Here is a 14,868-nt window from a genome sequence, read left to right as displayed (position 1 = left end):
AAATATATTCATAGTGGAGCTTTTGGACCTATTGGCAGGACACTTTGCTTTCTTGTTTGTTGTCATTTAATTTAGATTTGAATTGACTAAATTCCCACATCTTTTATTTGATCACTACTTTCCTTTCTTTCTTAAGCTGGGATCTATTTCACGGTTCATTGAAATGAAAGGGTTTGTTTTTCTTATTACTATGGTTTGTTTTAGTTAGTAGTTTCCCCTAAGAGAAAATAAATTGTTAAATTAAAGGCCGCTACAGAATCATAGATTTTGTAGCAGCCCATAATCATATTTATAATATCAGTTGGGTAGTTGTTATACATTAACATGGTGATTTTCCTATGTTTAGCATTTGTTTCTATGAACCTGAGATTTAAAATGTTTAAAATGTTTCCTATTCATATCCTTAACCTAAAGTTTGAACATACATTGGTTGCGTTGTGCGTTATTAGTTGATTGATGCTATGAATTGATCATACCATATATGTTATTGATATGCCCTATTTAATGGTATGTTCTTTCAACTTGAATATATGATTCTCACAAATCATTTCATAGATACACACTTATGGTAAATACTATGGTCGATCAACTTGTCATGTTAATACGCCTTATTACCTGCTTACCTGACAATTTAAACGCCTAAGTGTCATTATGTATTAGCGTCAATTGGTATAAGGTTTTATTATGGTTTGATTGCCCACACTTCAAGGTCATCCTTGCTCTGTCATTTACATGTACTTGACAATTCTAATGTGATATCCTAGGCTTCTTGAGAGGGTTTCACCAAACCATTCATTTTCGTATTTCTCGTTTGGCCTCGAGGGTTTTGTGGCTTAGGGTTGTATGTATGTTTTCATTATTTCAAACCCTATTATACCTTGACCTCTGAAGTTTGCTTCAGTGATATGCCTCCAGTAGTTCGACAAGATCTCATTGGAGCATAAATTGTTGAGGCAAATGATGAAATTTTAGTTTTGTTTTGTCAAGTAGATTGGTGGAAGTTCTTGCAATTGTTTCAAGGGCATAATGATGATCTTGTTAAGGAATTTTTTGCTTATTTCAATGGAAGGAGGGCTTAAAATGGTCGCCTTGAAATTAAGTTTAATTTGTAGTTTGTGGCAACAAATACCCAAATACCCTTAGAAGGTGAGTTTTGGTCCAAAAAAGTTGTGGTCAAGGGAATTCTATGGAAGAAATTGTTAGAAAACAAAGAATGTGAGTACTCTGTGAAAGGCATGCATATATCATTTCTTAAACCAAATTTGTGTAACTTGTTACATTTGATTGACAGATATATATATATATATATATATATATATATATATATATATATATATATAATGTCGTAAGGTCGATACAACATTATTTACATGTTCAAATTTCAATGGCCTTTTTAGGCCAAGAACTTAATTTACCCTACTTTCTCTTGAAGAGTTTAACCAAGATGTCAAAGTCTTACCAAGCTGAACATAAAAACCCTAAACAATATCTCTTCCATAACGGGTTAATATGTATATTGGTTAGATATCATTTAGCCTAGATGGGTGATGACTGGGATCCGTTTCTTACTAGAAAAGGTTATGGTAAACCCCCATAGTTTGATCCTGTAGAGTCTTATGCCAATAGGATTGTCGACCCTTGTCCTGTTGATTCAACTTCTGATCCAGGTGGATATTGTTGGCCACCCACATATTCCACTTAGACCCCCACCATTGTTTCTTTCAATTTTTTAGTTTCCTTAATTGTAGCACAATTTACTATTTTTGGGAGTTTTTTGGGTCTTGAACTTCTAGAGCCGTTTGAGGCCCTAAACGACGTTTTTTGGGAAAACCACCAATGAAAAATACAAGTTTTCAACTCAGTATTTGTTGTCAGTAGTTCTAGTCCAGGAAGTTGATGTACCAACTTACCCCAACAGGGCCCATAGTTTGGCGCTTCATCTCGTAGGGTTAGGTTTGGATGTTTGGGGTTTTCCATTGTTTCTCAATAATAAATAGGCCTTCAAGCCTCATTGTAAAACAATTCAGAGGCATGTAGTTGCCACATCCCTTTTGAGAGATAAGCTACCATTGCGAGATCTAGTCTTATTTCCATTCTATTTGTAAGCATTTTTCAGTATCTAATATTAATGAAATGAAGTGTTATTTCTGTTGCATCTCTATATTTATGTTTATATCTGTAATTTGTTGCATTCCAGTTTAAATTTGGATCAATGGTATTAGAGTGGTCTGCTCTTTCTATTTTTTTCTTTTCAAGTCCCCAATGAGGTTGATATATAAGGAGTTAGGGGTTGAACTGGTCGAATATTTACAAGACTAGCCTCGCAAATCTCGACAACCTCCCATGGGGGACGAAAAGAAAGATAAGGGAGAAGGAGATCCTATCAAAATATTGCTCGAGGAGGCCCTCGAGAACAAAGGAGCACGATGATGGATAACTTTGCCCAGATCCTTCAACAGCTGCCCATCGACAGTGCATCCACATCCAACAGCCACTTTGAAGGTGCCACTCCTTTTAAGGTACAAGTAAACTTTGACATTCCCATATTTGAGGGCCAAATAGATGAAAATGCCTTAGATAACTGGTTAAATATGCTAGAAGGATATTTTTTCTGTTCATGATTTTTCCAGCTGGGAAAAGATTATTTTTTCTCTTCTTATAGCCGCAACCCACGTCAAGGACCAGAGGGAAACCTACTTTGAGCAGAAGGATAAAATTACACCCTCATTATTTTCAGCCGCATCCACTTGGAATTCATTCCAGGACACCATCAAGGAGCAGTACTACCTTGTCAGGAGCTGTGAGGATAAATACATAAAGTGGACCACATTGCAATAGGTAAGGGACCATGACATGCCAGAGTTTACCAATTTTTTTCATACCCTTCACATGAAGTTGGGTATCAAGGCTTTTGAGAAACACTAGGTACTCAAGTACCATGAATTCCTACATAGGTACATCCAGGATGAGATGGAGTTCCTGGACATATCCTCGTCCGACACAACATAGCGATACACTGTCAAGATCGAGCAAAAGCTTAAACAGAAAAAGTGAGACTTTGAATCTTCGAATCCGAAGCAAGGGAAAGGTGCCCCCAAACCGCAGAAAAAAAGATAAAGCCAAGGTAGGGTGGCACAGCAAAACCCACCAAGGCCGCAAGAAAAGAACAACACCGCAAAGTCAAAGAAGGACATGGGAAAGTGGTGTGAGTTCCATAAGAGCTCCACTCACAACACAAGTGAGTGTCGGGCCAAGAAGTCACTGGTGGCTGAGTTGAAGGATTCTGAATCAGATGCATGTTCTGACTCTGAGTCAGAACCCGACAAGGGGAATGACAAAGGGAAGCAGATTATCGATGTAGAGCCCAATTCCACTGTTGCCACCACTAAGATCCAAAAGGAGGAACTCAAATATCTAGAGGATGAGGAGTGCCTCTTCCACTCCCAGATGTGGGTAAAGGGTTCCCTGCTACAAGTCATTGTCGACAACAGGAGCCAAAAGAACCTCATTTTAGCAAAGGTCGTGAAGTGGCTGGGCTTATCGACCATAACACACCCACAACCGTACACCATCGGGTGGCTTCACCAAGGACGAGACCTCCATGCCAGCTAATAGTGTCGACTTCCATACAACATCAAGCCCTTCATAGATGAGTTATTATGCGACATTACTCCTCTTGATGTTTGTGATGTATTATTATTCCAACCATACTTATGGAAGTGACATGTTGTGCATGAGTCAAGGCCACAAACTATTATTGTTACGTTGGGAAATAAGTTATATAGGATACTAGAGGTAGCACCGCCTACCGCCCTCTCTTTGGTTACTGTGAAACAATGTAGTAAGCTCATTTCTAAAACCTGGAATTTTTTTTACCTGATGATATGCCATGAGGGAATGAAGAAGAGGGTGGCCACGACTGCCAAATAGGGCCCCTCCGCATGAAAACAATAGATGGACAAGGTCATGGCAAATTACGAGGACATATTCACCTTTCTCGTAGGGGTGCCTATGCATTGTCAGGTCAAGCACTCCATCAATTTGACCCCAGGTACATCATTTCCCAATGGACCAATCTATCGGTTCTATGTTCAGGAGAATGAAAAAATTAAGAAGCAGATTTAGGAGCTACTATAGAAAGGTCACTTCTGACTGAGTTCATCGCCCTGTGGCAGCTCGATCATGTTGGAACAGAAGAAGGATGGGACTTGGAGATTCTGTATTGACTACCGAGCGTTGAACAAGATAATTGTCTGAAATAGATACCAGATCCCATGGATTGATATCCTTCTAAACCAACTCAAGGGGCAAAAATATTTTAGCAATATTGACTTGAAGTCTGGATATCACCAGGTACAAATTGAACCCTTCGATGTGTGGAAGATTGCCTTCAAAGCCAAGGAGGGCCTTTTCGAATGGTTGGTTATGCCTTTCGGGTTGACGAATTCTCCTGCAACCTTCATGAGGTTGATGGATGACATGTTGCGGCCATTCACCAATTCATTTGTAGTGGTATACTTGGATGAAATTTTGATCTTCAACCAGAGTTGGGAAGAGCACCTCCACCACATCTGATAAGTTATCCAAACACTGTGGCAACACAAGTTATGTACCAATTTGGAGAAATGCACTTTTGGCATGACCCAGGTTAAGTATCTGGGTTACATTATTGATGAAAAGGGGGTGCATGTGGATCTAGCCAAGATCCAAGTCATTTGGGATTGGCCATTCCCAACCACTCTGACAGAGGTCTGCAACTTTCTGGGTCTTGCCAATTTCTACCGCAGATTTGTGTTAGGGTTCTCTCATATCACTTGGCCCTTGAGTCAAGTCACCAAGGGAGGAGTGAAAGCAAAATTATTTTGGTCTAAATCTCAATGGAAGGTGTTCGTAGAGTTGAAGCATTGCCTCTAATCTGCACCAATTCTTACATTACCAGACTTGTAACAACCATTTGAGATCGAGACAGATGCCTCTGAATATGCTATTGGGGCATTCCTTACTCAATAGGGGCATCCAATCGCATATCACAGTGAGACACTTTCAGACACAGTCTGGAAGTATCCCAATTATGACAAAGAGTTGTATTCCATTATGTAGGCCTGCCGATAATGGAAGCATTACATTTTGGGGAAGGAAATGGTCATCCACATAGACCACCGACCCCTGCAGTTCATACAGATGCAAGTGAAATTTTAGAATGATCGCCATTAGAAGTGGTCCACATACCTGCAATAGTTCCATTTGAATATCAAGTACAAGAAGGGTGGAACCAATAATGTTGTGAACTGCCTCAGCCGACCACTGATCATGGCGTTAACCACCATGCTCAACTCTTGTGGACATGAGACTTATGATTGGCCACTTCTCTATAAAAGCGATCCATAATTCAACCACACATACTAGAAGCTCTTGGAGGTTCAACAAGTTCCATATTTTCACCTCTAGGATGCACTGTTATGCCACCTGGGACACCTTTGTGTTCCTTCAAGCGAGCATGCCAAGATGATTTGGGAAGTGCACTACAGCCGGGTTGCTGGGAATTTCGGGGTCGAGAAAACAATGGCAGTACAACAAAAGTATTTCTATTGGCTGAATCTTTGACAGAATGTTAGGAAGTACATTAGATCCTACACTGCATGCGCCATTTCCAAACTGACCATCAAGAAGCAAGGCCTCTATACTCCACTGCCTACTCCTAGTTGACCTTGGGAATCCATCTCCACGGATTACATGTCGGGCCTTCCTTCCACTAAGCGTGGAGACGATTGTGTTTTTGTGGTCATCAACAGATTGTAGGAGATGGCCATTATGGCAGCCTGCAAGAAGAATATCACATCAGAAGCCACTACTAAACTCTTGATCCGAACTTAAACAAGAATGCAACAACTTACAGATATACTTATAAACACAGAGATGCAACTGAAAAACACTTCATTTCATTAATAGAAAAACACTGAACTATGCTTACAAACATAATGGAAATAATATATCTCGGGTGATGGTAGCTTATCTCTAAGAAGAGATGTGATGGCTTCATGCTTATGAATTGAGTTACAATGAGGCTCAAGGGCCTTTTTATTATTTAATAATAAGAGAAAACCCTAAACAACCAAAGCCTTAACCCGAGGAGATGTAACACCAAGCGTTTATGGGCCCTGTTGGGGTTAGTTGGGAAGCCAACTTCCCGAGGTTGTAACTTGGTCATATTATCTCCGTTTGACACATATGATACCTTGTTGGAAATATCTCTCCGAGGAATACAACTGCCAACATGATTACTTTAGTAATCACTGGAATGTTTCCAAAAAATGTCTTTTAGGGCCTCAAAAAGGCTCCGAAAGTTTAGGACCCGAAAAATGCCAAAAATAGTAAACTGTGCTACAATTATGGAAACTGAAAAACTAAAAGAAACAATGGTGAGGGTCCAGGTGGAATAGGAGGGTGGCAACCAATATCCACTTAGATCAGTCCTCTCCCCTTAGGAAGCAATAGTCCCCATTGCTTTGAGTTCCTACATGAGATGATGAAACTTCTGCTGAACTTGGTCCCTGGTGAGCCATTTGCCTTGGTGAAGGAGTTGGCCTGCTTTGAAACTCGATATAGCTATATCCTTTGCTGCCAAGTGTTCTTGATCTATGCGTCCATGATCCGATCAGTTGTGGAATGTTCCATGCAGCCTGGGTTGAGCTCTGTGGGTGTGATCTATTCTGTAATGTTAGATGTGTCCAACAATAGTGGAAAGTATGGCCGAAGGCGATTTACATTGAACACTAGGTACAGACCATGGAACGGTGGGATGCTAAGCTCGAAGGCATTGTCCTTAACGGCCTTGGTGTTGATGTGTGGCCCATATCGAAGCGAACGAAGCTTGCGGTGGGGTCCAAAAAGGCTCTCCTTCTTCAAATGTAGCCAAAATTTGTCACCCATCTGGAATTTGTGCGACACTCGATGCTGATCATGGCTCTGCTTGTACTTAGCATTGGATCTCTCCAATACATCATGGACCTGTTGGCGGATGTGTTGAATGCTCTCAATGAAGCTGTTAGCCATTTTAGCTTCATAATGAACGTGAGTCGAATCTACCTGAGTGGCTGCAAATATTATGGCCACATCAATGGAGAATAATGGCCGAAATCCCAACTCTACCTGAAATGGGTTGTGGTCTGTTGAGCTGTGAAGAGCTCTGTTGTAGCCCCTTAGACTCCTATATATAGAAATGAGGTTTAGTCATTTGTATCATCTGAGAAGTGTTCATTTGTGTAATGTAAAGGAGGTTTCCCCCCCTAAGAGGTTGAATTCTAAGGCGTTGATCTATCTTTTCTATCTTTTTGTGAGCTGGTTTCATAACAAGCCACTCGATGGTGTACAACTGTGGATGTGCTCTAGTCTTTAGGCTTAGTCTCTTCATGACTTCTGCTGAAATGAGGTTATTTTGGCTCTTGCTGTCGACAATGAAATGCAACGGAGAACCCTTCACCCACATCTATGAGTGGAAGAGGCGTTCCCCCTCATCTGGATCTTCAAGCTCAATTTTCTGGATCTTTGTGGTGGCCAAAGTGGCACTGGGCTCCGCATCAATGATCTTATTCCCTTTGTCAGTCCCCTTATGGGGTTCTGATTCAGAGTCAGAACCTGTGTCTGATTTGGAAGCCTTCAACTCGGCCACCAGTGTCTGCTTGGCCTGACACTCACTTATATTGTGAGTGGAGCTCTTATGGATCTCACACCATTTTTCCACATCCTTCTTCATCTTCGTGGTGTTGTTCTTTACTTGTGGCTTCGGCAGGTTGTCCTGGATAGCCCCGCCTTGGCTTGGTCCCTTGTTCTATGGTTTGGGGGCGCCTTTTCCTTGCTTTGGATTTGCAAATCCAAAGTCCTACTTCTTTTGTTTAAACTTCTGCTCAATCTTTACAGCGTATCGATACACTGTGTCGAGAGAGGAAATGTCTAGGAACTCCATCTCGTCCTGGATGTACTTGTGTAGACAACTGCGATAATTGAGCACCAAATTCCGCTCAGTATCCTTGATACCCAACTTCATGCGAAGGGTATGGAAAGTATTTGTGAACTCTGACACATCTTGGTCCCTTCCCTACCGTAGCATGGTTCACTTTATGTATTTATCTTCATAGCTCCCGACAGGGTAATACTATTCCTTGATGGCGTCTTAGAAAGAATTCCAAGTGGGTGCAACTGAAAAAAACAAGGGTTCACTCTCTTCCTTTTGTTCATAGTAGGTTTCCCACTAGTCCTTGACATGTGGGGTGAATTTGAGAAGTGAAAACATAATATTTTCCCAATTATAAAAGTCATGAACTGAAAAATATCCTTGCAATAGATTTAACCATTTATATGAGGCCTTCAAATATGGGAATATCGAAGTTAACTTGTACCTTAAAAGGATTGGTGCCTCCAGAGTGGCTGCTCGCTGAAGATGCATTGCCTGTGGGTAGCCGTCGAAGGATTTGGGCAAAGTTGTCCATCATCGGGACCCTCTGTCACTCGAGGGCTTCTTTAAGAAACATTTTGAAAGGATCTCCTGCCCCCTCATCTTTCTTTTCTTTGGCAACGGGAGGTCATCAGGTTTTGCGAGGCTGATCATGGAATGGTTCAACCAAATCGAGCCCTACCTCCATATACCCTGACCTCGTTGGGGACATGCAAAGAAAAACATAGAAAGAGAAGACCACTCTGATACCATTGATCTGAACTTAAACATGATCACAACAACTTACAGATATACTCATAAACACAGAGATGTAGCCGGAAAACACTTCATTTCATTAATAGAAAAATACTTAACTATTCTTACAAACAGAATGGAAATAAGATGGCTCAGGTGATGGTATCTTATCTGTGAGAAGAGATGTGGCAACAACATGCCTATGAACTAAGTTACAATGAGGCTCAAGGGAATTTTTATTTTTGAGTAGTAAGAGAAAACCCTAAATAACCAAAACGCTAACCCGAGGAGATTTAACATCAAGAGTTTATGGGCCCCGTTGGGGTTAGTTGGGCAACTAACTTCGAGGGGTCGTAACTTGGTCACATTATCTCCATTTGACATGTATGATACCTCATTGCAATTAAAATTTTGAGGACTACAAATATCAATGCGATTATCTAAGTATCCTTGATACCCAATTTCATGCGAAGGGTATGGAAAGTATTTGTGAACTCCGACACCTCTTGGTCCCTTCCCTACTGTAGTGTGGTCCACTTTATGTATTTATCTTCATAGCTCCCGACAGGGTAATACTTTTCCTTGATGGCATCTCGGAAAGAATTCCAAGTGGGTGAAATTGAAAATAACGAGGGTTCACCTTCGTCCTTTTGTTCATAGTAGGTTTCCCACTAGTCCTTGACATGTGGGGCGATTTTGAGAAGTGCGAACGTAATCTTTTCCCGATTGAAAATGTCATGAACTGAAAAAATATCATTCCAATAGATCTAACCATTTATCTACGACATCTGCATCTATGAGGGCTTCGAATATGGGAATATCAAAGTTAACTTGTACCTTAAAAGGAGTGGTGCCTCCAGAGTGGCTGCTGGATGAAGATGCATCGCCTATGGGTAGCCGTCGAAGGATCTGGGAAACGTTATCCATCATCACATCCCTCTGTCGCTCAAGGGATTCTTTGAGCTCCATTTTGAAAGGATCTCCTGTCCCCTCATCTTTCTTTTCTTCCGCCATGAGAGGTCGTCATGTTTTTTGAGGCTGATCCTGCAATGGTTCAACCAGATTGAGCCCTAACTCCTTATACCATGACCTCGTTGGGGACATGTAAAGACAAACAAAGAAAGAGTAGACCACTCTGACACCACTGACCTGAACTTAAACAATATTGCAACAACTTAAATATATACTCAAAAACACAGAGATGCAGCCAAAAAACACTTCATTTCATTAATAGAAAAATACTGAACTATGCTTATAAATAGAATGGAAATAAATAGCTCAAGCGATGGTAGCTTATCTTTGAGAAGAGATGTGGCAGCTACATGACTCTAAACTAAGTTACAATGAGGCTGAAGGGCCTTTTTATTATTGAACAATAAGAGAAAATTATAAACAACCAAAACCCTAACCTGAGGAGATGTAACACCAAGAGTTTGTGGGCCCCATTAAGGTTAGCTGGGCAGCTAACTTCCTGAGGTTGTAACTTGGTCATATTATCTCCGTTTGATGCGTATGATACCTCGTTGGAAATATCTTTCCAAGGACTACAACTGACGATGCGATTACCTCAGTAACCTTGATACCCAGCTTCTTGTGAAGGGTATGGAAAGTATTTGTGAACTTCGACACCTCTTGGTCCCTACCTTGCCGTAGCATGGTCCACTTTATGTATTTATCTTCATAGCTCCCGACAGGGTAATACTATTCCTTGATGACGTCTCGGAAAGAGTTCCAAGTGGGTGCAACTGAAAAGAGTGAGGGTTCACTCTCATCCTTTTGTTCACAATAGGTTTCCCACCAGTCCTTGACGTGTGGGGCAGCTTTGAGCAGTGCAAACGTAATTTTTCCTGATTGGAAAAGTCATGAATTGAAAAAAATCCTTCCAATAGGTTTAACCATTTATATATGATGTTTGCCTTCGAATATGGGAATATCGAAGTTAACTTGTACCTTAAAAGGAGTGGCACCTCTAGAGTGGCTTCTGGATGAATATGCATTGCCTGTGGGTAGCCGTCGAAGGATCTGGGCAAAGTTATCCATCATCGCATCCCTCTGTTGCTTAAGGGCTTCTTTGAGAAACATTTTAAAAGGATATATTGCCCCCTCATCTTTATTTTCTTCTGCCATGGGAGGTCGTCGGGTTTTGCGAGGCTGATCCTGCAATGGTTCAACCAGATTGAGCCCTGACTCCTTATAACTTGACCTCGTTGGGGACATGGAAAGAAAAATAGAGAAAGAGTAGACTGCTTTGATACCACTAATCCAAACTTAAATAGGATCACAACAACTTATGGATATACTCATAAACATAGAGATGCAGCCAAAAAACAATTCATTTCATTAATAGAAAAATACTGAACTATGCTTACAAATAGAATGGAAATAAGATAGCTCGGGTGATGGTAGCTTATCTCTGAGAAGAGATGTGGCAGTTACATGCGTCTGAACTGAGTTACAATGAGGCTCAAGGGCCTTTTTATTATTGAACAATAACAGAAAACCCTAAACAACCAAAACCCTAACCCGAGGAGATGTAACACCAAGAGATTATGGGCCCCGTTGGGGTTAGTTGGGCAGCTAACTTCCCGGGGTCGTAACTTGGTCATATTATCTCCATTTGACACATATGATACCTCATTGGAAAGATCTTTCCGAGGACTACAACTGACAACACAATTACCTCAGTATCCTTGATACCCAACTTCGTGTGAAGGGTATGGAAAGTATTTGTGAACTTTGACACGTCGCGGTCCCTTCCCTGCTGTAGCGTGGTCCACTTTGCGTATTTATCTTCATAGATCCCAACAAGGTAATATTGTTCCTTCATGGCGTCTCATAAATAATTCCAAGTGGGTGCAACTAAAAACAGTGAGAGTTCACTCTCTTCCTTTTTTTCATAGTAGGTTTCCCACCAGTCTGTGACGTGTGGGGCAGCTTTAAGAAGTGCTAACGTAATCTTTTCCCGATTGGAAAAGTCACGAATTGAAAAATATCCTTCCAATAGATTTAACCATTTATCTATGATGTTTGCATCTATGAGGCATTTCAATATGGGAATATCGAAGTTAACTTGTACCTTAAAAGGAGTGTTTCCTCTAGAGTGGCTGCTGGATGAAGATGCATTGCCTGTGGGTAGCCGTTGAAGGATCTAGGAAAGTTATCCATCATCGCATCCCTCTATCGCTCAAGGGCTTGTTTGAGCAACATTTTGTAAGGATCTCTTGCTCCCTCGTCTTTCTTTTCTTCTGGCATGGGAGGTTGTCGGGTTTTGCGAGGCTGATCCTACAATGGTTCAAGCAGATTGAGCCCTAACTCCTTATATGCTGACCTCGTTGGGGACATGCAATGAAAAACAAAGAAAGAAAAAATCGCTTGGATACCACTGATACGAACTTAAACATGATCACAACAACTTACATATATACTCATAAACATAGAGATGCAGCGGAAAAACACTTCATTTCATTAATAGAAAAATACTGAACTATGCTTACAAACATAATGTAAATAAGATAGCTCGGGCGATGGTGGCTGATCTCTGAGAAGAGATGTGGCGGCTACATGCATTTGAATTGAGTTACAATGAGGTTCAAGGGCCTTTTTATTATTGAACAATAAGAAAAAACCCTAAACAACCAAAACCCTAACCCGAGGAGATGTAACACCAAGAGTTTATGGGCCCTGTTGGGGTTAGTTGGGTAGCTAACTTCCTGGGATCGTAACTTGGTCACATTATCTCCATTTGATGCGTATGATACCTTGTTGGAAAGATCTTTTCGAGGACTACAATTTTTGACACAATTAATTTTAAAATTATTTAGGAAATTTGCCAAAAAAATGTCGTTTAGGGCCTCAAAATGGATCCTAATGTTTAGGACCCAAAAAATTGCCAAAAATAGTAAACTGTGCTACAATTAAGGAAACTGAAAAATTGAAAGAAACAATGGTGAGAGTCAAAGAGGAATAGGCGGGTTGCCACCAATATCCACCTGGATCAACTCTTCTTTGTATGAGTGTGGGTACACTTTGGGATCTCATAGTCTATCATCTAAGATTGGGACAATAGGTTCCTCTGTACATTTTGGTCCAGTCTTTGGTTGATGTTGGAAACCAAGCTCACTAAGTCCACATCTTTCCATCCCCAAAATGATGGCCAGATAGAGGTCATCAGCGGGATGATCGTCCACATTCTGTGCATGTATAACTCAAAGAATCCATGCACATGGGATGAGAGCCTCCCCTATGTACAACACAACTATAACTAGGCTCTCCGCAATTCGACTAGCCATGGCCCTTTTGAGGTGGGTTTGGGATTCCAACCACTATGTCACATTGATATGGCCATACCATTTGCAGCTACTCAGGTAGATTCAGCTCATGTCCAATTTGAAGTCGACAAGGCAACCAAATTCATTGAGCACATTCAACACATCCGCCAATAGGTCCATGACATATTGGACAGAGTCAGTGCTAAGTACAAGCAACAACATGATCAACATCGGGTGCCACATAAGTTCCAGGTGGGCGAAAAAGTTTGGTTACGTTTGCAGAAGGAGCGCCTTGCTAGGCCCCACCACAAGCTTCGCCCGCTCCAATATGGGCCATACACCATTACCAAGGCAGTAGGGGACAATGCATTTGAGCTTAGTATTCCACCATTCCTTGGTTTTCACCAAGTGTTCAATGTGGACCGCCTTCGGCCCTACTTTTCACCATTGTTGGACACATCTGACATTGTAGAACAACCCACACCAACAAAGTTAAACCCAGACTACATGGAACAAGCCACAACTGATCGGACCATGGATACACAGATCAAGAACACCCGAAAACAAAGGATCCAACTATATCGAGTTGTCATAGTGTTGTAGGGAAAAGTATCCGATTCGGATGACCCTATCCCACTCTAAGGGTGATAGTACCTCAGCAACAACTGTAAAGGAAACTACTGAAGGTTTACTTCTTTATGAAAGCAAAAGAGAATGAAAGAATGCACTAACCGTTGCCTTGCGCTTAATGTCGAATCCAAACTCTTCTCTATGGCTGCTTGCTCCCGGCTCCTTGCTCTATTGCTGACCCAGCTACAATGAGATCCTGCAAAATAGCAAAGAAGGAAACTACAAGCAACATGCAATCATAACTGATTCAGGGATTAGTGTAAATCAAATATACAATTATCACAATATATCATTGAAACAAGAGCATATAGAAGAACCTCAATAGCTTTTATTAATGAAGAAGTAAAGGTTCTGAGAGTGTTACAACCATTGAAGGCTCCAATCCAGCAACACCTCCCAGCAGAAAGAATTTCTCCTCTTCACCTCCTTCAAGCAATCACCCAATAGCTCTATAGTGAAACCAACAACATATAATTACTTTGCACAAAATTCCAGCCTCCTGAGCTCATAGGAGAGAGCTCAATATATAGATGAATTGAGAAAGGATGAGTCAGCTTGCAACTGATGTGTAGCTGCCTTGTGTCCTCTCTCTCTTCAGTTGATCTTCAGTTCTTGAGTCCACTTGGAGAACTTTGCTTCCACTTGGAGAAACAGAGCCTCTGACTCATCACAAGGCGAAATCCCTGATCCAAGTGTCATTTTTGGAGCAATGACTCAGTGTGCCACTTGTCCAATCTCGCTCAACGCAGGTGGCCTTTGTTCTACCTACTTTGCAACGCAGGTACACCATAGAGGAGTTATGTTTCAGCGCAGAAGCCTAGTGGAGCACCTGCTTTGATTTCAGGATTGCTTGTTTTTGAGTGTTTTCAGGTGGAGAACTGATCTGAGAGCTGTTGGTTTGCTGACCTTGTTCCTCTAGGGGCAGGAACATCATGTTTAGGGAACTTTGGATCCCTTGGATTATTGACAATTCATACCTGTTGCTGTAAGGCACAAAATTGTCTATAACAGATGCCCCCTAAAGTATGAGGTCGTTTATCGGGTGAAATGCTTTATTAGGAGGATCTGAAGTTCATTCAATCTGCTGAGAAGTGTCCTGTAATAAGATACAATACAATACATTATTCTTTCATACTTTTTCATGATCTAGCTGAGGCGGGCATTCCCATGCTCAGTTTTATAAATACATTTTGGTACATAGAACAGACGATCGTCTGATGGTAGACTGATAATTCTTCGCTGAAATTATCATCCTTTGAGAAGGATGATCATCTGCTGTAATGA

The 14,868-nt window shown here is 41.1% G+C and overlaps 1 pseudogene; it reads right to left on the bottom strand.

Moving 5' to 3' along the window:
* The window catches only part of LOC149148408 (oxoglutarate-dependent flavonoid 7-O-demethylase 1-like), a 77,858-nt pseudogene that overhangs the window by 20,669 nt on the left and 42,321 nt on the right, over nt 1-14,868 (bottom strand).

This window comes from Pinus tabuliformis, chromosome 9 (assembly GCF_031772625.1).
Source record: "Pinus tabuliformis cultivar Carrire ecotype Pingquan chromosome 9, CPIR1, whole genome shotgun sequence".
NCBI classification, from domain to species: domain Eukaryota; kingdom Viridiplantae; phylum Streptophyta; class Pinopsida; order Pinales; family Pinaceae; genus Pinus; species Pinus tabuliformis.
The sequence above is the reverse complement of the archived record's forward strand: the minus strand, read 5'-3'. Positions and strand labels throughout refer to the sequence as shown.